Raw genomic sequence first — 22,241 nt, forward strand, 5'->3', positions numbered from 1 at the left:
CATTCCACCTAAACACTAAAGAATATACTTCCTTCTTAGCATCCAATGGAATTTTCTAAAAAATTGACTATGGTAGAACACAAAGTATCAATAGATGGGAGAATTGAAATGACCCCCTGTACCCTAGTTGACCATTATGGATTAAAGCTAGATATCAAACAATAGAAATGACAGGAAGTATCCAAACTTCATGAAAGCTGAACCACCCATGACTTAAATGAAACTGGATCAAGATAGAAATCAAGAAGGAAATTTAAAAGTTTATAGAACTGAATGAAAATGAAAGCACAATATACTCAAACCTAAGGGATACAATGAAGGCCATTCTAAAATGGAGTTCCTGAGAGTACGTGCCTGTGTAAAAGAACTGCAGAGATTTCACTAAGAACTTAACTATGCACTTGAATGCTCTAGGAGAACAAGAAGAAATCACCACTGAAAAGAGTAGATAGGAAGAAGAGATCAAACATGGTGCTGAAATCAATGAAATGGAAACAAAATCAACAAGGAAAAGAATTAATTCCAACAAGATTGACAGACAATTAGCCAAATTAACCAAAAGACAGAAAGAGAAGGTGCAAATTAATAAAAATAGAGGTGAAAACAGAATTGTAGCAGACTGAGGAAATACAGAGACCATAAAGACATAACTTTAAAAATACGTATTCTGTTCAAGTGGATCATGAGATACGTGAATCCCTTGATATATACAACCTCTGAGAAGTAAATCAGGAGGAAATAAACAAGCTAAACAGACCAATAACCTCCAGTAAAATTGATTCAGTGGTTAAAAAACACCCAACTAAAACAGTACAGTGCAGAATTCTTTCAGACCTCCAAGAAGAATCAATGCCAACACTCCTTAAACTCTACAAAATAGAAACTAAGGAAACATTTTCTAATTATTTTTCACAAAGTTACTGTTATAATTTTCATCTCTTTAAGAGACAAGCCACACCCACTCTCTCCCATATCCACTGAGGCAGGCTGATTTTCAGCTTCCGGCCTGAGCTCACTCTCTTTTTGTCTTCCTCTCGGAGAGGCAGTTTTGCTTCTGCCTCTCTCCCCACTTCTCCCCCCCACTTTCTCTCTCTCTGTGTCCTCTTCTTCTTCCCCCCTCTAAGTAATAAATATCCGATTCTATTCTGTACCAAGTGCCTGTCCACGTGTCTCCCACCTGCTCGCCCACCCACCCGCTCGCAGCTGGAAACCTGCACCTTCCAGGGACTCACTGTCACCTGCCCAGCCACACGCTACATGGCTGGGTCTGTGCAGCTCTCCCAGTCAGGGAACCTCACTGTCACCAGGACCAGCCCGCCCTGCTGCAAGGTGCTCGGGACCCGCCAGCAAAAAAAAAAAAAAAATCATAATAGTCACTATTACTCTAATACCCAAACCATATAACAACCCAATAAAAAATATAGACTCATATCTCTTATGACTCTATATGCAAAAATCACAACAAAATACCTGCAAACTCAGTCTAAGAACACATCAAAAAAGATTACCTACTATGATCCAGTTGGTTTCATCCTAGAAAGGCAAGGATTATTCAACACACATAAATTAATAAATGTAATCTGTCAAGTAAAACAGATTAAAGGACAAAAACCACATAATCATCTCATTATGTGCAAATAAGGTTTTTCACAAAATTCAACATTCCTTCATGATAAAAGTCCTTGAGATACCAGGGACACAAGGCAAGACAAAATCCCAACACTGAGATGGGGACGTGTACACGAGTCTCACCCCTAACCAGATACCTATTTCCTCCAATGGAGTATCATTGGGTGTATCAACAACACTCCAGGGTAGGCCCATGCCCTAGGACAGCACAAAGTGGACTTCTATGTTTTATTGCTCTGCTTTTGTGCACTTTTTGTTTTTTTAAAAAATATTTATTTATTTATTATGTATACAATATTCTGTCTGTATGTATGTCTGAAGGCCAGAAGAGGGCACCAGACCTCATTCCAGATGGTTGTGAGCCACCATGTGGTTGCCGGGAATTGAACTCAGGACCTTTGGAAGAGCAGGCAATACTCTTAACCACTGAGACATCTCTCCAGCCCCCACTTTTTGTTTTGATATTTTTGTCTTATTTGTTTTTACTTTTGTTTTGTTTTAGAGAGAAAGTTCATGAAACTGGGTTGAAAGGGAGTTTGGGAGGATTTGGGAGGAGTTAGGTAGGGGAAGGGAAAGAATATACAGTGTATATAAAAAAAATTTAAAAAAAAAAGAGTGCGCAAATTAACAGTGCCCACAATCAGGCCACCACTCTCACATGAAAGATTTGGCTAAACTGACTAAATTCAGGAAATAAGCCAATGTCAGTGTCAAGCCAACAGAGAACTTCCCAAGAGAGAACATGGTCACTCATCTGATGGAGCATTCCAGAAGTTTCAAGAAGAGCTTGATGTATATGTAAAATTTGGACATGTCCCTAGAATTAATAGTTTTGTGAAGTCAATATGTGAACTGAGTTATCTAATGCTATCTTTAAAGCATCAGTTTCAACTGTCTTATCAGCATAGAAAGCAATATTTCATTATAAAACACATCTCCAAATTTTGTTGTCTTCTTTACAATAGTGTTTATCAATAATATTTGTATAGAAATGACCCTGGCTAGGAAGAGAAATGGTTCCATTCCCCATGTTAAATGCTGGTCCTTGCCCTTAGCTCCACACAACATGGGTAGGTTCTGTTTCTATCTCTCTAGATTCAAAGGCGTAGCTTTAAAAGGAGAATATCTTTCTTCTGGCATGGGTAGAATAACAAAAGCAGGCATAAAGATAACATGTGACCTGACCTCGTTGGCATTTTTCTTTTCCCATATGATGCCCAGAAAACTAAATTTGCCTTTTATGGAAGAGAATATAGACAAAGCATGATCCTACTTAAGTCGTCCCATGTGAAAGCAGGAATGCAGTGGGAAGAGTCCTGAGGGATAATCATGGGCCCCATTTCCCATCTGAAGCTTTTTCCCACCTCGTCCTCTGAGACCAACTGTGCAATCTTGAGCACTTCAGTGCTCTAATGTACAGTGTGAGTGTGAAAGTACATGTCTTAGATAGACTTTGCTCTGAGGTCTTTCAAAGGAGTCCTGCACAGGATCAATGTGAGTTTTTTTTTTTTTAAAAAAATGTCATAATTTTAGACTCAATACAGTTCATTCTTTTTGTGGGATAGAGACAGGCTAATCGCTACAAGAGACTAAAGAATTGTACTCAGAAGTGTGGGTGAGGGGTTTTAAAGCTACAATAATAAGTCAAAGTGGTGACTGACACAAACTTTCAGCCGTATAATGATGATCAGCTGTGAGAAGGTCCACTGATCTTCAGGGTCTCAAAACTCTCTGAAACAAGAGTCTTACCTTCTTGGAAAGCACCCATAGATTTTGTTTACAGCTTAATATTCAGGACCTACCACAATCCCTAGGAAATAAAGTTTTCTTTGTGTTTGATGCATTAGCAAACAAATAGTGCTAGCCAGATGTTAGTAGTACGGAGTTGCAAAAATTGTTCTAAAGTCTTGATATCTGTTTATATCGTCAGTCCTTCCAAAAAGCATATTGAACCAATGTAGCTTTTATTACTCTATGACCAGGAAGCTTCCACACATAGCGCATGATGGGGCCATATTTCAACTAGGCAATCCTGTTCAAGTATCCATATATGTAAACATCACAGTCCACTGCTTCAGTGAGCAGAAAGAAAGAACCGCCAACTTGATGCCGGCAGTTGAGTTTTGAGCGTGGTTATACTTGTGGGATGAAAACTGCATGGCAGAAAACAATTGTCTTCCTTTAGAAACACACACTATAAAGAGGTTGTTAATGTGATTGGTCTCTTTGCGCTTCCTCGCTCTTGTACTTGATTTCTCCATACACCCCAACAGAATCAGTTACAATGCAAGATACCTCTTACTTTTGATCTTCTAATAATTCTATATTTTAACATATGTCAGGCAGAGTTAATCCCATACTGATTAACAAGAGCTTCAAACTCACATGCCTGGGGTTGTCACCCATGAGAAAGTTTGTAGAGCCACCGTACTGTTGTGGTGTGTTTGTGTTTAGGGGGATTTTGTTTTGTGTTCTACCTTAGAACATTCACATTCCAAGTGTTGACATGTCAGCAGTGGTCGAACAAAATAGCTCAGAGGGTTATGTGAAGGGCCAGTAGTTTTCAGCTCCTGTGCCGTGGCTGAGAAATGGGTCAGAGAAAATGCCACCAAAGAGGTCCAATGAGCACAGGATAAAACCCTAAAATAAAAGGAGAATGAATCTACGAAGGGAAAATCAAAAGGAATGGATAAAATTATTTGCAATTGAAAATGAAGATGTTTATTGCTTTATCTTCACATATGTTGTGTATTTAACACAGTTTTGAGGGGTGGAATCTCATGTTTGTCATTTTGTTTGTTTCATTTTAAGAAAGGAAAAGGATTTGAAGCTCAAAGCAAGCTTTCTGTTACCACCATTTTGAAATTTACTACATATTAATAGAGTCAAAGCTCCTCTGATGGGGATAACATCTTTCATCTTCACAGGTCTCGTTCTTCCTTTCTCCAAGCTTCACAGGCAACCCCTGGAGAAAAACGCCTTGAAAAATGCCAAACAGTAGGAGCGGACATGGGGAAAACTTAATGCTTTCTGCCTGGAGAGTAAACAGGATCTGCACATGACCAGAGAAGCTCATGATGCCCATTAAAAAGGAAAAGCGAGCACAGCAACCAGAAAGAAAGATCCTCACCAAGTTGTGCTTCTGTGGAAGGAAACTCACCACATTCCTCCACTGAAGAAAAGAAAATACTTCCCCATGTTCAAAATAAAAGTCTTGGTTAACTTCTATTTGAGATTTTTGTTTTCATTTTATATACCAAGTCATCCAAAGTTAGGTAATTTAGAATTATTGCATTTATTTATATCCTTGATGTATTTAAGATAAACAAAATATTTGAAGCTATGGATACAGTGCCTAATATTGATTTTAGAGGACCATAACTAAGCTACTATTTTAAGCAAGCTTTATGACACACATACTATTTTTAAGGAAAGCTAACAGCTTAAATATGTTATTGTAGACTTCTAGGAAGTGAATTTTCAGGACTGTCAAATGGTGGTCACACATTCATCTTAATTTTGTATGCCTTCTACATTCATAGGACAGTTCTATGAAAAAATGATTACTTTGAAACAAGGTTCTGAATTATGAGAGAAAAATCATTATTACAACTTCACTAAGTTAAAACTAACGTAGAAATGAGGTTCAAACCCTTATCCTTATCTTCTTGTGCTTAGAAACACTTGGGTAAGAAATAAACTGAGTCAGTAATGAACTCTGTGCCCAGGAGAGTCCATCTAACAGAGGGCTTTAAATGGAAGACTATACTTTAGAGTCATGGTATTTCACTCTCTCCACAGCAATATCAAGAAGATTTTTAAAGGGCCCAGGACTTTGTGTCAATGTTTTCACTCAGAAGGACTTCTCTCATCAGAGAAAATAAAGTTAAGATTACTCCTGCTTGGGAGAAAAGTGCTTCTCTAGAAGCAACACTATACCAGAATAGTAATGACAACGGTTCCATGATTGGTGGCAGTCTGGGGCAGAGAACAGAAAGAAGGAAGGACAGAGCACTAACCACAAAGGAGCTGGTGACAAAAGCTCCCTTAGCATAGATGGGTCCGATGGAGCCTAGTTCTCCCTGTCCTTTGCAGAATCACTTGAATGTTGAACAACACAAAGAAGGTTCACAGAAATCTCCTGAGTTATTTTTCTCCACAGGTATATATGACTTGTCAGGATTTCTTTTATACAATTTGTCCAAAAAAAAAATCTGGAGGAAATAATAGCTAGTAGTTATGGAAATACCCTGGCCAGTTTGTATGCTCTATGTATGCTCCTTTTCCATATTGGAAGTCACACTGACTTAAAATACAGGGCACATACTAGACACTCACCTTATCTGTCTACTCTTTCCAAAGACCCAAGCAGGAAGAGTGGAAGGCCAAAAGGAGAGTGCCTTGGGTTGAATTTCTTGGAACCAGATATTAGCATAGAAAATATGTGCAGAGCCGGGTGGTGGCGCACGCCTTTAATCCCAGCACTAGGGAGGCAGAGGCAGGTAGATCTCTATGAGTTCAAGACCAGCTCGATCTACAAGACATAGTTCCAGGATAGGCTCCAAAGCTACAAAGAAATTTCGTCTCAAAAAAAAATAAATAAATGAAAAAGAAAGAAAATATGTGCAGAAAGTTTGTTAGAAAGGAGTCACCAGATATAGACATGTGTAGAAAGGAAGAAGCCAGAGTCCAGCACATGGAGAAACTGGCCTGCACAGGAGGCCTGAATCTGTGCCATGGGGCCTCTTGAGCAGGGGTGTCTCTCAGTTACCATGACTGAGACAAGGGCCTGGGGATTTTTAACTCTGGCTCCTTCTGCCGTCGGCACTGGAGCATCCACTGGGAAAACACACGATATTAGCTGAAACAGATCTCTAACCCTGAGATTGCTCCTATGAGAGACACAGCCATGAGCAGTCAACAGCTGACACCCCCTTCAGTTGAGGAATAGACCTGTCAGCCCTATTCCCTAACAGACGTATTAGCTCCTAGAAGTGGAAGATCTCCGTCTTCTCTACAGTCTACCCCTTCCGTCACTCAAACTCATTTATGTCTTATAGGAGAAATAACCCAGCTGGGAATGACTTTGCCAAGACACTGATTGATTTTGTTTCCTTGGGATTGTGAAATGTTAAAGAAACAGATTATAACCTCTATCTGGTGCTATTGACCTTGAAGCCATAACTAAAATGCTCTTTACCTCTCGTCTAGCTTAACAGCTCCACCAAGCTGGGTGGTCTACCTGGCAGAGTAAGAAAAATGCTTGGGTCCGCACATCATCCCCTCCTGAAGTCTTGCACATCATTCGCTCCTGAAGTCTTGCACATCATTCGCTCCTGGAGTCTTGCACATCATTCGCTCCTGGAGTCTTGCACATCATTTGCTCCTGGAGTCTTGCACATCATTCGCTCCTGGAGTCTTGCACATCATTCGCTCCTGGAGTCTTGCACATCATTTGCTCCTGGAGTCTTGCACATCATTCGCTCCTGGAGTCTTGCTTTCATCTCCAAAGGGACCAACTTGTCTTATCGCCACCCTCATCTCCTCATCATGCCTCTCCTTTCTCTTGTCATTTGTAAAGAGTAACAAATATAACTGAAGGTCCTGAGAGAGCTGGGCATTTGTCCTTTATGACTTCTGTCTTGGACAGAAATCACTAAAACACTTGTCTTTTTATCCTTCTTGCCACCTTAGACCTACATAGAGTCCTGAAATGGTCACTGTTATTCCTTCCAGTTGGGTGTTCAGTTCCCTTATGTTAAGCTTTGATTACACCATTGTAAAAGGCAGCATCCAAATTCTGCTTTGGATCTGAGACTATCACTGTAGTTACTGTTTTCCATGGGCTGGTTGTTTCAATCTTGTGGCACCTACACCCAGCCTGGGGACACAGGGATCTTCATGAAAGTAGAGTATTAGTGATGCTGTATGTATGAAGGAGGTCAAGTAAGACAAGAAACCAAACTGAGAGATGCAATCAATCCTTTGTGTGCTCACCAGGGTACAGACCAAGATCCTAAACAGAAAAGCTTAGTTCCCATGGTGTTCCTTTATTTATTTATTTATTTTAACAGAGATGAGTTTCAGGTAAGAATCGGGTGACATGCATTATTGTTGATGGGGCAGGACTGTGGGAAAGGATCCTACAAAGGCTCCTGGTATTGTATAGACCTGGGAACTAGAAGACAGGGGTGGGGAGAGCGGAGGAGTGAGGAAGTATTGAGTCAGAATGCAGAAAAGGGTCTTCAGTACCTATCCCTTTTGGATGCTTTAAACAGAGATGCTTAGACTGAGGGTGCAGATCGGCATGGCAGAAGCCCAGCAGCACTGGGCGGGAAAGGGAAGCCTGGTCCTTAAATACAACTTCCTCCAAAGAAGGAAAACACTGTGTGTACCAAGTGTGGGGAGAGGAGGCCAGCTTTCCCCTCCCAACATGTGGCCTTTGTATTTGCCTGTGGTTGATTCTGAGCTATTGGACACACATAGGATTTTGACCTGGAGTTGGACTCCTTAGAATGTAGACTGTGATGCCTTTGCTACTTTATTCCAGGACAGTCACATCCTGCTCCTGCAACAGCCTACTGGCTGGCCATTTGGCTCCAACTAACTTCTAAAAGGGGGCTAAGGAACAAGTCCCTTATGTGTTAAGAGAGGGGTAGAGAATGAGAAATATGGATGCAGGTTAGAAATATCCTCCACAAGCTCAGTATCCAGCCAACAGTCAGCATTTGTTGTTCTGATTTCTCACTTTACAACTTAGCAAGGAAGTCAGTTCTGTGAGCCTGCAAGCCTGTGTTCAATACTAAAGAATCTCTGAGGTTTTGTTTTTGGTTTTTTGGTTTTTGTTTTGTTTTGTTGCTTTGTTTTTGAAACTGGGTTTCTCTGTGTAACAGTCCTAGCTGTCCTAGGGGGTTAGAGGATCTCCAAAGTCACTCCTTAGAATGCTGAAAAGGAACTGCACCTCCTTTCCATCAAACTGGCATTTTTGTTGCCCATCCTGCAAGACATTTTGACACTGAATTCATCCAAGCAACACGTAGATGTACTGTCCCTTTGTAAAATTCCCGCAGGATGCTCTGGAGAAAATAACCCTTCTCTGACTTTAGTCAGACCTGAAGGAGATAACCCTGAGGCGTTGATGTGAGTAGATCGGGAAGCCCTTTTACTAAGAGAAACACCTGCATAAATCAATCAAATGGAAATGGTGTTACACTTGTTACAACACACCTGGGGCAGCAATATGATTTGGTTTTTGTTATTGTTTTTAAGACAGGGTTTCACTATGTCACTTTGGCGAGCCTTGGATTGTTCCTTATTGAGCCACATTTTCATGGCATGCCTTTATCTAAATTCCTCTTTTGTTCCAAATCATTCATTTTGATTTTTTTTTATAGTAGGTGCTAGCCACATCTCCCTTTCCACAAGTAAAACCACTACAGCGGCAACTGGATGCATGTTGTGTAATGGATGTGTAATATGTACAATCCCCATAGGCAATGTGACTGGCTTATTAAGGTCTTTATGTCTTAGATGACGAGATGCCAAGCTATTTCTTATGGAATTGTGCCAGTTTCTTAAGAAGCAACTTGTACCTCTTTCTGCTGAGGACCCAAGGATGCTTATGACTTAAACAAGTTTTTTTGTTGTTGTTGTTGTTAATTTCTCTGCTTAGAATCCTCCTCTTTGTGGCTGGATATACCAGTCTGGAAGGCAGAATGAGAATCACAGTTTTTCACGGGAATCCGTTTCTCTCATAGATGAACACTGCATCTCCTTATCCTTCTCTAATCCACTAGGCAAAGATTTCTGTCCTCTTGTCAAAGTGGACTGTGTCACAGGTCTTCCCATAGGCTTTTCTTCTGCCTACCCCCAATCCCAAGAATCTCTATCAGGTCTTATGAGGTCCCTGGGAAATCAGTTTCTTGACAATTTTCCCCCCTGGCTTTGAATTCTTTTCAATTCTTTCCAGCTCAAACAAGTATTAGAAGTGAACCATATTATACAACTACTTGTTGTGAGAATAATCTCTACAGCTAGTCAATCCTCCCATCTACTGAAATTGCATCTACACTTGATATTAGTGTGTGGACTGGATGAAAAATACTTAGGTTAGAAACTCTAACTCTCAATGTGGTTATTATTACAGGTTGGGCTGGTTATGGTTTGAAATGTTCTCTAACTAGTTCAAGTTAGTTACATTGTTTTAGAAGACTCTGATGTCCAGGGCAAGACTTCAACAGCTATGTCTACTCTTGGTTCTCACCCAAGGTCTCTTCTCTATGATCTGCTAATATCCAAACTCCAGCCAGTATGGGACTACTCACATCACCATGGCTTCCCCATCAGGATGGATTATGCCCTATGAAACTAGAAGCCAAAATGAACTCCTTCTGTGAATAGCTTTTTTTTTTCAGAGAATCTGTCACAGTAATGAGGAAAGTAACTAATATAGGGTCCTAAAGAGGAAATCAAATCTTAATGTATTTATGTGTGGGAACCCAATTTTGATACAGTTAGTGTCCCTATATGAAGACACGAAGATAGCTCACTTTCTCACCAACAAAGGCCATGTCAGAAGAATAACAGTCATCTGCAAGCCAGGAACTGAGTAGATGGTACACTGAACTTGGACTCCCTAACCTCCAGAAATGTGTAAAAAATCAATTTGTATTATTTAAACCATCCAGGATATGGATTTTCATTGTGAAAATTTAAGCAGACTAAAACAATTGTTTTTTTCTTTATCGTTCTACTTTCTCAGATTTTCTTCAGTGGTTAGTTTGTGTTACTCTTGAAAAAGTTATTAGCTCTGCTAGGTACATACTTCAGACACTGCCTTCTGGGCGCGTACGGACTTGCACTTTCCTGCTTGTTTTGAACTTTGGGGATGGTCGATAGTATTTATCTGCTCAACAAAAAGAACTATGCTATGATTCATCTCATTTCCCTCCAGAGTTGGGTGATCATAGCAATTTATAATATTGAGTTCATGTATAGATAGAGTTTCTCTCGTTCAGGTTCCTGGGTGGCCATGATTAATAGGAAAACACCACACAGTAACGACTGACTGTGAACCTTTGCCTACTCTGACTTGGATAACTTCTAAAGCATGTACACACAGAATTGGACCTCTTAAAAGTAGAAAACGTGTGCTTTTGGATATAATAGACCAAAGTTAGAACAGATTAAGTTGGGCTGGTTATGGAAAGATGGAAAAAGCAGCAAATTTTAGCACCCTAAACTCAAGTATTCATCATACTGCTTTGTATTAGGTTTCAGGTAACTCTGTCTTTGGAGCTCAGTCATTCCTGTCTCCAGAAATGCACCTGCTAAGGGTTGCCACCCTAAGGAAGACAGCTCTAAGAAGACTTTTACCTGGAGGAGCTGAGCCTAAGTACCATCTGTGCTTCTGGATTGCCGGAAGAAGGAGGTAGGCAAAGGCATTGAGCACATACCACAGGGAGGCTTGTAGAGAATCAAGGTTCATTGTCCAGGAGGTTGTAAAAAGAAAAGACAATTGAAAAGGAAGAAGGTCATATGCCTTTACAACATTAATCCTGGGAAATGCCAAGATACTCATGAAAGCGTACTGACTGAATTTTGTCTGTGTAAAAGGCTTATTCTATTTACCAGTTAAAAAAATTCTCCAAGAAGTAGGGTAGAAGGCTTGCCAATTAGAAAGGACTTTCTAGAAGCAAGAAGATTGGCACATTTGACGTGTGTCAGAATAACAATTCAAGGGCCCACACAAAAATACAGCACAACTTCCTTCATCGCCCAATATTCATCACTTCACATCCAGTATGAATAAAACATTGGCAATTGGTTCTAAAAGAATAACCTGTTTACAAATGGCAGCAATGTAAAGAATGGTGAAGGCGGGGGCAGTCAGGCGGTTAGACTTTGAATGTCATAGCACAAATTTTCCCATTAAAAGTGAATGCCCCACATAAAAAGCGCTGTTTCACAGAAACTACCCTGTGTTGCACTGTCTGTGACTCAAGCTTAGGCTATCCCATGTATAAAAATGAACCATAGTGTGTGCCTTGCTAATTACCATCTTCTCCAAATTTGCAGCTCCCTCAAGAAGCAAATCTCCTCACAAATGTTCTCAGGAACACGCCAGTCTTCTTCTGTATTTGAAAAACACCTGGGAAACAATAGGGCTCCCGCCTCTTCCATATCTGTTGATAGGATCCTAGAATACTTTTTGTAGGAATACTCACTTGCTAAGATAGTCAATTGGACCCTCAAATGGAAGCCTGAGGAAGCTCTAGGATTATCTGAATGAGCCCACTTCTATCCCTCTCTCATTTCTCCATCTTGAGTGCTCTGTTGTTCCCAAGACATGGTTTCTTTGACTTCTTTGGGTCTTTTGAGCCAAGAGCATATTAGTTTCTGGTGTGTAAGCCATCTCCTCTCATCACACTTCAGCCCCTTCTTTTCTTCTCCATCTTGTAGTGTGAGTCTGTCACCTCAAGCAGGACCTAGTTAACATCCCCAATGGCTTTCGTGCCACAGTTGCTCTGTGTGTCGCTCAATAAATGCTAAGGAAATGTGGCTGTCTCATGTAATAAGCAGGGCCCTGGTACAGTTGCATTATTAACAAAGACTGTCTTTCTCATGGCGATATCTTCCTTCACTTCAGACTAGTTCATGATCATCACTATCAAGCAGGGCCTAATTCCCAGATAGAAACCAAGCATCTATCACTTCAGTGCCGTTTCAGAAGCAAGAGAATCTGCTCATGTCGAAGGAATCCCCGCTTGTTTCCTGGAGTTATATCACACCCTTGTGCTTGTAGCGATCATTGATAAGGGGCTGACTTAGCATGACCAGGACCATCCTCTTTGACGAGCCACCCTTCTGAAGGAACATAGCTAAGATAAAGAGAGATGTTCATAATCACAGCTCTGTTTAAAATGATGAAGGTGATGAGTGCTGTGTGATCAGTCATGCTGGGAATTCCAGTTCAACCTAACCACTTACCTTCCCTACAGTCTGAGCATCAGTCAGAGCTTGCAAACCCATGCAGCACAGATGCAGGATGCTTGTTAGCCAGCACTGGTGTTGTGGACCTCCTAATACTGACAGGCACTGCGTTTAGTCACGCCTCCTATTTTACACCCTGGAAGGGATATTTTACAGCTCTGTGATGTTTCTACCAGGGAAGCGGCTTCCCCTCAGTCTGAAAATTGTTTCACCTCTCACCTCATAAGAAAAAACAGGGGTGAAAAGAGACAAGAGCTCCATCAATTTTCTGAACTAATTCAATGAGCTTTCTCACTCAGTTTGTCCTTGCCATTTTCTTCCTTCCTACAACAATAAAAAAAAAAAAAAAAAAAAAAACACAGCTCTTTATCCTAAGCATAGCCGAGTCTCCCCACTGGAGAACACCACTGAGAAGAAAGTCTGTTCCCCATGACCACCCGGGATGGTCAACAAAGAGCACTCAGTGAGAAAATGAGTCGCTTTTTGTTTGATATTCTTTCTCTTTTCCATCCATTATATCATATTCAGTTCTATTGTGTTATTTCATATACTTCTTAGAAATATTACTTTTATTGGAGGTAAGAGAGAACAACTGAAAGTAACAAGAGGAAGATACAGATTGGATTTTTAATATGCAGAATCTAGATTGAACTATATATGTAAACGCATACACACACAAGACGTGAAAAAGAAAAAGAAGAAAATGAGGGAGGGATTGAATGAGCAGAAGTCAGGGAGGTCGGCAATGGGGGCAAATGTGGACAGAGTACAATGAATGATGTATCCATCCATAGCATAATAAAACACATCATTGGGTACACTGTTGAAAATTAATTTTAGTCAGGCAGTGGTGGCACGCTCCTTTAATCCTAGCACTTAGGAGACAGAGGCAGGCAGATCTCTGTGAGTTTGAGGCCAACCTGGTCTACAAGAGCTAGTTCCAGGACAGGCTCCAAAGCTACAGAGAAACCTGTCTCAAATAATAAGAAGAAGAAAAAGAATTTTAAGTTGATGATATGATTATTAGAAAGCATCATGTAGCTGACCTGGGCTTCATAATGAGTTCTTTCCTAAAAAAAAAAAAAAAAAAAAAAAAAAAAAAAAAAAAAAAAGCAAAATGAAAGAATTTTCTTGGTTGGAGAAGGCAAACAGAGATGTAGCAGCTGTCTGAACATCAATGTCTACAACATGTTAGCTCCCAGCCCAGCATGGCACTAGACTCACCAGAGCAGCCTCTTGCAAACATTCATTCCTGGTATGTTCATAACTTACCCAAATCAATACCTACGGGAAGTTGAATTTTTTTCACCTCTTAATTTTTATTTTTTTATTTTTATTTTTTTTATTGAGTTATACAATTTTTTCTCTTCTCCCCTCCCTTCCTTTCCCTTTCCCTTCTACCCTCTATCATGGTCCCCATGTTCCCAATTAACTCAGGACATCTTTTTTTTCTACTTCTCATGTAGATTAGATCTATGTATGTCTCTCTTAGTGTCCTCATTGTTGTCTAAGTTCTCTGGAATTATGATTTGTAGGCTGGTTTTCTTTGCTTTATGTTTAAAAACCACTTATAAGTGAGGACATGTGATAATTGTCTTTCTGCGTCTGGGTTAACTCACTCAATATGATGTTTTCTAGCTCCATCCATTTGCCTGCAAATTTCAAAATGTCATTTTTTTCCTGATGTATAGTACTCCATTGTGTAAATGTGCCACGTTTTCCTTGTCAATTCTTTGGTTGAGGGGCATTTAGGTTGTGTCCAGGTTCTGGCTATGAAAAACAATGCTGCTATAAACATAGTTGAGTATATGTCCTTGTGGCACGATTGAGCATCCTTTGGGTATATACCCAAAAGTAGTATTACTGGGTCTTGAGGAAGGTTGTTTCCTAATTTTCTGAGAAATCGCCACACTGACATCCAAAGGGACTGTACCAGCTTGCACTCCCACCAGCAATGCAGGAATGTTCCCTTTACCCCACAACCTCTCCAGCATAAGTTGTTATCAGTGTTTTTGATTTTGGCCATTCTTACAGGTGTAAGATGGAATCTCAGAGTTGTTTTGATTTGCATTTCTCTGAAGACTAGAATGTTGAACATTTTCTTAAGTGTCTTTCAGCCATTTTAGACTCCGCTGTTGAGAGTTCTCTGTTTAGGTCTGTACTCCATTTTCTATTGAATTATTTGTTCTTTTGATGACCAATTTCTAAAGTTCTTTGTATGTTTTGGAGATCAGACCTCTGTCTGGTGTGGGGTTGGTGAAGATCTTTTCCCATTCTGTAGGCTGTTGTTTTATGTTATTGACCATATCCTTGGCTTTACAGAAGATTTTCTGTTTCAGGAGGTCCCATTTATTAATTGTTTCTCTCAGTGTCTGTGGTACTGGCATTATATTTAAGAAGTTAGAGTTTAAGTGGATCCCAGGTGACTCTGATAATCAATTGGTACTGAGAACTCCTGCTGTCTATAATCCCAAGAAGGCCTGGATGTAGAATTACCAATCAGACTTACTCATCCCAAACATTATACTAATGAATGACTGTGCCATCCCTCCCAGGGAATCAAAAGCAACATGGTGCCTGAGTCTAATTAAAACACTGTCTTCAAAAGCCTCATAAGACCTGAACTGAGTGAAGAGGCTTTAGGACAGATTGATGGGAGACACTTTACCGAAAAGCATCTACCTGAACAACTCTGATGCCCTCGTTTCTGGACTGGCCTATCACAAAGGAACACACAAACTGTGGGATGCATTACCTAATGGATAAAACATTTCCTGCACATGGAAGGCATATGTGGTAACTTCCCATCATGTGACCAAATAGCTAAGAGAAACAAAGAAGGAGGAAAGGTCTAGCTTGTGGGCTGAGAGGTAGTAGTACACATTGGCCATGGGACTTAGGTTTTACGACAGGAAGAACCATCAAGACCACATTAGCAGGGATGCTGCTCATTGCTCAGCTGTCAGAACACAAAGAGCAAAAGAGAGAGAGGAAGAGATAAAGAAGAGACGTGTGTTCCAATGTTCTCTTCAAAGTCAGGCCCCAACCTAATTTCCAATGGGTCTCACCTTTTAAAGGTTCCACCAGAATATTAGAAGGTAAAAACACTGAAAGACATATACAGACACCAGCATATGCAATATAGTAAACATGTTAGAGCTGAGACTCAACGGTGAATTTTTTAGTAGTAAGATTTTAGGAAATAAGAAGATTAAAGGTGAAGACTCCAAGGAAGTGTGGGACAGAGTCAGTAACCTGACAAATTGATGAGACTGAATAGTGAAATATCGGAGTGGGCTGTGAGCACCAAGTCAAGAACTTAAATATGCAAATCCAGGAAGAACTATTAAAGTATGGTGATTGCGAGATTTTATTTGTTTTGTGTATGAGGGGCTGGCCTAATTTGATAAAATATCACTCAATCAAATATGCACAGTACTTTTATTGATGCTGCAAATGCTGTAGTAAATAAGACAAAAGAACCTGTTATATTCAAAGCATTTCAGACAACTCTTGTTTGGAAGGTGTAAAAATTGGAATTATTTAACAAACTAATCAAATGATTCAGCTACTAAAAAGCGAAGGTCTAAAGCAGGCCTGGGAAGGCAGCCATGGAAATGAGATAAAAGATTTGTGACTTGCAAATTCTCAGGGAAGTTTCCGATGAATCTACCCAAGCCAATGAATGCTTCTTAGAGAGAGACAGTGAAACCGGCCATTCTGGGACTTAACTAATGACCTGCTGATGACAGGACTTTAGCAGACAGAATCAGAAAACCCTATGATGAGTCAACTTTCCGACTGTGCCAGCTAGGTTTGTCAACTTGAGCCAAACTAGAGTTCACTACAAGGAGGGAACCTCAGTGTAAGAGCTGTCTTCAACAGAGCGGTCTGTGGAGCATTTTCTTGATTAACTGATTGATGTGGGAGGGCCCAACCTAACATGGATGGTGCCATTTTGAATAGGTCCTGTGTTCTATAGAAAAGCAAGCTGAGGCAGCCATGAAGAAGTCAGTAAGCAGCTCCCTTCTGTGACCTCTTATTTGGCTCCTGCTTCCAAGTTCCTGTCCCAAGTTTCTGCCCTGACTTCCCTTCATGATCAGCTATAATTCTAAGGTGAAATGCACCCTTTCCTGCCCCAAATTGGGCTTTGTTAGTGTTTTCTCACAACACAAAGAAACAAACTAGGCTTGAAATTGAAAACAGAGCGTGGGATCTCGCTGTGATGGGGCTGACTGTGTTGAGTTGTTTTTACGTGTGTGTTGGGAGGGGAGCATTGTAGAAGAATTTTAGACCTTTGGGCTAGAAGAGGTTGTTGAGTGCTCATAACTTAATGAGCTCCTGTGGTGCTCATAACTTAATGAGCTTCTGTGGGAGTTTCAATGGTAGTAATGTTGAAAGGGGTGCAGCAATGTGAGCCTGGCTTGTTAAGTTCCCAGGGGAAACATTAACTCTCTTATGCCTCTTTGTGCCATGTTTTGAGTTGATAATTTGTGGTCTCCGATCTGCTGGGGCTGAAGACTCCACTTTGATTAATAATAGACCAGCATCTCTCTCATAAAACAGTCAGTCGCTTTACTGATGTGAATTCGCTGGGGCTGAGAAATGACCTGTGATTAAGAAGAGAACAGCATCGTTGAGGTGAAATCCGCTAGGAGTACTTCCTCAGGGTCAGTGCACAGAACCATAGTCTAAAGGGTGCCGAGGCTGCATCTCAAGGTGTCAGCTGAACTGGGTAATGTCTGAAAGTCTCCCTCATGGTACTGATTGTGAAGATTTAAAGGGTTAGAGCAACTGAGGCTTGGCACTGTGAGTGGCCATTGATGAAGGTGTAGCCTTAGGTTGCAGTAGAAATTCCAGGGTGTTGGAGAAGCCAAGACCATGAGAAAACCACCATGGACATTGGCAGGTGTGGAGTAGAGCCAGCCTGAGTCTACTAACAAGCGGTGCGCGCTATAGCTGATAGACTCAGAAAAGTGGCGCTGCCTCAGCCCTTTGAAGCACAGAAGATTGTGAGTCCCAGATGGCAGACACTGAGATAGAAAGATTCTGGAGCTAAACTGCTAGGTTTAATATTATTATAATTGTTTTGATATGCCGGTTATTCCCTTTGGAGAATAGGACTGTATTAATTTATTTCTTTGATTTTACAGGAATCCACACTTAAGATACTTTGGCATTTTAAAGAGACTTTGAACTTTTTTTTTTTAATTTATTTATTATGTATACAATATTCTGTCTGTGTGTATGCCTGCAGGCCAGAAGAGGGCACCAGACCTCATTACAGATGGTTGTGAGCCACCATGTGGTTGCTGGGAATTGAACTCAGGACCTTTGGAAGAGCAGGCAATGCTCTTAACCACTGAGCCATCTCTCCAGCCCCGAGACTTTGAACTTTTGAAGTGTTTAATTTTTTAAAGACTGCAAGACTTTTAAAGTTCTATCTTGTGATGTTAAGATGAGATCTTGGGGATAAATAAGAAGAGAAAGTTTATGGTCTGAGAGTAAAGAGTGTCAGGCCAATAAGTGGTCAGTTGTGCAGGATGGATTTTTTCCAAGTTGACACAATTTGAGTAACCTAGAAAGAAATCTTACCTCAGGGATTGCATCCATGAGACAGGTTTGTGGGGCATTTTTTTTTTTGATTGGTAATTGATCTGAAAGGACCAAACTCACCAAGAGTGATGCCACCCTGGGAAGTTGATCCTGAATTGCATAAGAAAGCAAGCTGAGCAAGCTATAAAAGGTGAGCCAGTAAGCAGCTTTGCTCCGTGGTCTCTGCTTCAGTTGCTGTCTTTGGATTCCAAGTTCCTGCCCTGACTTCCCTCGATGACATATTGTGATGTGGAAGTATAACAAACAAACCCTTTCTTTACCCAAGTTGTTTTTGGGTCAGTTTTTGATCACAGCAAACCAGAATACTGACCAAAAACAAAAATTAACCCATCGACTTTGTCTTTGGAAGTCTTGGGATATGCCCCTGTTTAGGTTAAGCATAAACCTACCCTAATGGATGTGCATCCAGACACCTATGAATAAAACCTGCAATGACAGCCTTGTGTCACTAACTGGATTATTTCTGCAACTAACAGTGACAGACTATTGATCCTTATTATATCCCCTCATTTTTAGATTGTAAAACATATTATACAGACAATTATTCTAAAAATGAAAACCATTTTTAAAGGTTAGCCAAATTATGTCAACAAATTGGATCCTATGTCATAAATATCTCTTAATTGCAATAGATGGAGAATAATAAATTTGAATAACTTGACTTATGCATTCTTCTTTATTCTCATTTAGAAAACATTTTAAGCACGCTGCAGAGGCTGGTGTGCAGACATCTTCTGCGTGGCTGTTTGAAGAATGTGATCATTTCTCCTCTCCACCTCAAAATCCATCGTGTAATAAACTCACAGTGAGCGAGTAACAGTTACAGAGCTGAAGGCTAGATTCTCATTCAGCGATCTCTCCAGTGAGCGATGAAGCTAGTAGCTCTCTGGGTAGACCTCATTCCATCTCAGTACGTCTGCCAAGAGTCACGCTGTACCAGCATCTTCACTAAAAACTTCAATCTGAGAGTAGATAAACACTGTGGCTACTCTCCTAAAGAAAATATGCATGACTCGATATTATTCCAAATACTCATCTAATTACATTTTTTTCGTTGTTATTACCATGATTTTAAGTGATCTAAATAGGAGGGGTTGCAGTTCTTGAAAGGAAGCTAACCCAATGTGCTGTAACCACTTTCTGCAAAGGGAGTATAATTTACTGGGATGGCATCACAGGAGAAATTCCCTAATACTTTAGGTCAGTGTTAACAAGACCCTGAAAAGTATTTTTTTGATAGATGAAGCTATTGTAGGCTGAACAATCCTATTAGGTAAGCACAATTATTATTTCCAGGAGAACTGAATCCAAAGGGGGTTGGCATTTTTCTTAAGGTCAAAATTTACTTATTTTTTTTTTAGTAACAATAACTTTTTATTGAAGTATTTTGTTGTACTGTGATATATCATTGTATGCTGTGCTTTTTATTCTTTTTTTTCTTTTATATTTATTTATTTATTAAAGATTTCTGCCTCCTCCCCACCACCGCCTCCCATTTCCTTCCCCCTCCCCCATCAAGTCCCCCTCCCTCGTCAGCCTGGAGAGCAATTAGGGTTCCCTGCCCTGTGAGAAGTCCAAGGACCACCCACCTCTATATTTTTTAAACTATTGCTTGGAGGGGGCAGTGTATAGAAGGAGGTTAGAAGGTTATCAGATCATCTGGAGCTGGAGTTACAGGTAATTGTGAGCTAATTTGAGTGTTGGGAATCAAATCCAGGTCTTCTGTAAAAGGAGTGTGTGCTCTTAACCACTGAGCCATGTCTCCAGTGCCCACAACTTGCTTATTTTACTCGAACTGTGACACTTCAAACAAGTCATGTTGTTCAGCTCATCCTTCTGTGTACCAGCTATAAAATCTCTGATGGGACGCTGGGAATGTAGCTCAGTTGGTACTGTATTATTATAACATTCACAAAAAATCCCTAGACCACATAAACCATGTATATGAGTGCCTATAATCTCAGAGTGTGGGGGGTAGAGGCATCCAAAATTCCCCTAATGTTCCCTTCCAAGGTTAAGGGCACATACCAACGTCTTTGATTTGCTGGTTTGGTTGGTTGGTTTCATCTCCTTTTGGAGGTTTTTGTTTTTGTTTTACATTTGTTTTGTGTTAGGACACAGTGGGCCTCAACTGGTCACTGTAAGTTCTCAGGGGGAACCTCAAACACTTTTTGGATCATGAAGGCAATTTTATATAACTCGGATTCCATAGAATGGTGGTGAAGACCCCCATTCTCCTCACTCCTAAGTTAAGATCACATAGGGCTGGAGACCCTGTGAAAACTGGCTGATTTTAACAAATAAGTAGGTTACGATTTTGAATTTCTCCTCCTACCACTTTAGTCCAGCAACATGACAGTCTCCTATGGCATAGCTGAAAAAAAAAATAAAAAATAAAAGAGCTACTACTAAATTATTCATTTGAAATTTGCAATGAAACAAGAAATTCAGTTTCCTTTTTAAAAATGTGTGAATATTTTTAAAAATCTATACAGAAAGTCTGATGTGATCATGGAAGTAACAAAGTGCCTTAAACAGTTTTGATAACCACCACTGAATATTTAAGTAGCTACAGCATTAACTCTTTGCTATAGGGCTTCTACAAAGCAAGCAATCTTGTAAAGCTAATTGCTAAACTGCTCCTAATTTGTTTCCCAGGGTTTGAAGATGCTCTTAATTGCTATTCTGTGTTTGGTCAAGACAGAGAAGAAAGCCAGGGATGTCAGATTCACTCAGGGTTTTCAATATCCAGCAAAAGGCATCTATGCTGAAGTGTTGAAAGTGTATCTCCCAAATAAAACACTGAAGGGTGGCCTGAGACCTTAGTTGGCAATTGGATGTGAGGGGGCACAGAAAAAACCCCGGCCACATGACCACACCATGATGTGAATAAGGGGAAGGCTTTTCTTACAGATAAAAGAGGGGAGGAACAAAGAGAAAAAGAAACAGACTGAACATTCCAGCAGGCTGGACGTGGTTAGGGCTGGGGACAGTGGGATAGTAGAAATAGGGAGATAGCAAGAGATAGAGAATAGCGCTTATCAGGAAAAAGAGGACAGCAAGAGACAGAAAGGAAAAGAATAAGATCGAGTAAGTGCAAATAAGAGAGAGGATAGCAAGAATAATCGGATTATAAAAAGAAAGAGTCACTGGGGAGAGGGAAGAGCCAGAAGGCTGGCATGGGTACTTCGAAATGTATAACAAGAACTAGGATTGAGGGAGCCTGGAGACCAGTGTGCACTTTGATATGCAACCACAGGTATCTCTCGGTGGAGAGCCAGATGTCCCTCTGCCAGAGGTAAGGGGAATGACTTTGAGCAGATGATAACAGGTTTCACAGGTTCCTCAGAAAGTCTGCCTTTTATCTAACTGTCAGAAACCTTCCTAGAGTCCAGGTGGAGCACATTTCTGGATATTTGGAGTGTGGAGAATTGGAGCTTCCTTTGGACCTGACAACAGTGAATAAGACTTGTCTCTACCTACAAGTCAGGGTTCTCAGTCTGGGCTGCAGACACTGTTGCCACTCGTTCAGACTCATTTTAGCTTTGTGGGATCCGCACAGTGAGTGAACATTTGGAGGGGAAATTATCCCACATTCTTGTCATTCTGGAAATGATACAGTTCACTCTTTGATCCAAAATCAGCACACACAAATGCACAGATTTTTCCCAAATGCCAAATTCTTAAGATATAATCAGGTTTGCAGTTTCATTGAATTAAGCCTCCATTTGTAGAAGCAAATGTATCTCTTATGTCCAACTGCAGTAGAATTTAAAAGCAAACATAAGGTGTATTTGAAACTATAATCAATTAATTCATCTTAAAATAGACACATGCAATAAAACATAAAATCAACAGCAAATGAGTATCTTAGAAAACACAAATTCATTAAAGGATTCATTGACTGATAATGATGAAATCAAGAAAGGAATTTTTTAATTTTCCTGGAATAAATGAAAAACAACAAAACCTCTAGGACACATGAAAAAGAATCATAGCTGGAA

This window comes from Microtus pennsylvanicus, chromosome 17 (assembly GCF_037038515.1).
Source record: "Microtus pennsylvanicus isolate mMicPen1 chromosome 17, mMicPen1.hap1, whole genome shotgun sequence".
Lineage (NCBI taxonomy): Eukaryota > Metazoa > Chordata > Mammalia > Rodentia > Cricetidae > Microtus > Microtus pennsylvanicus.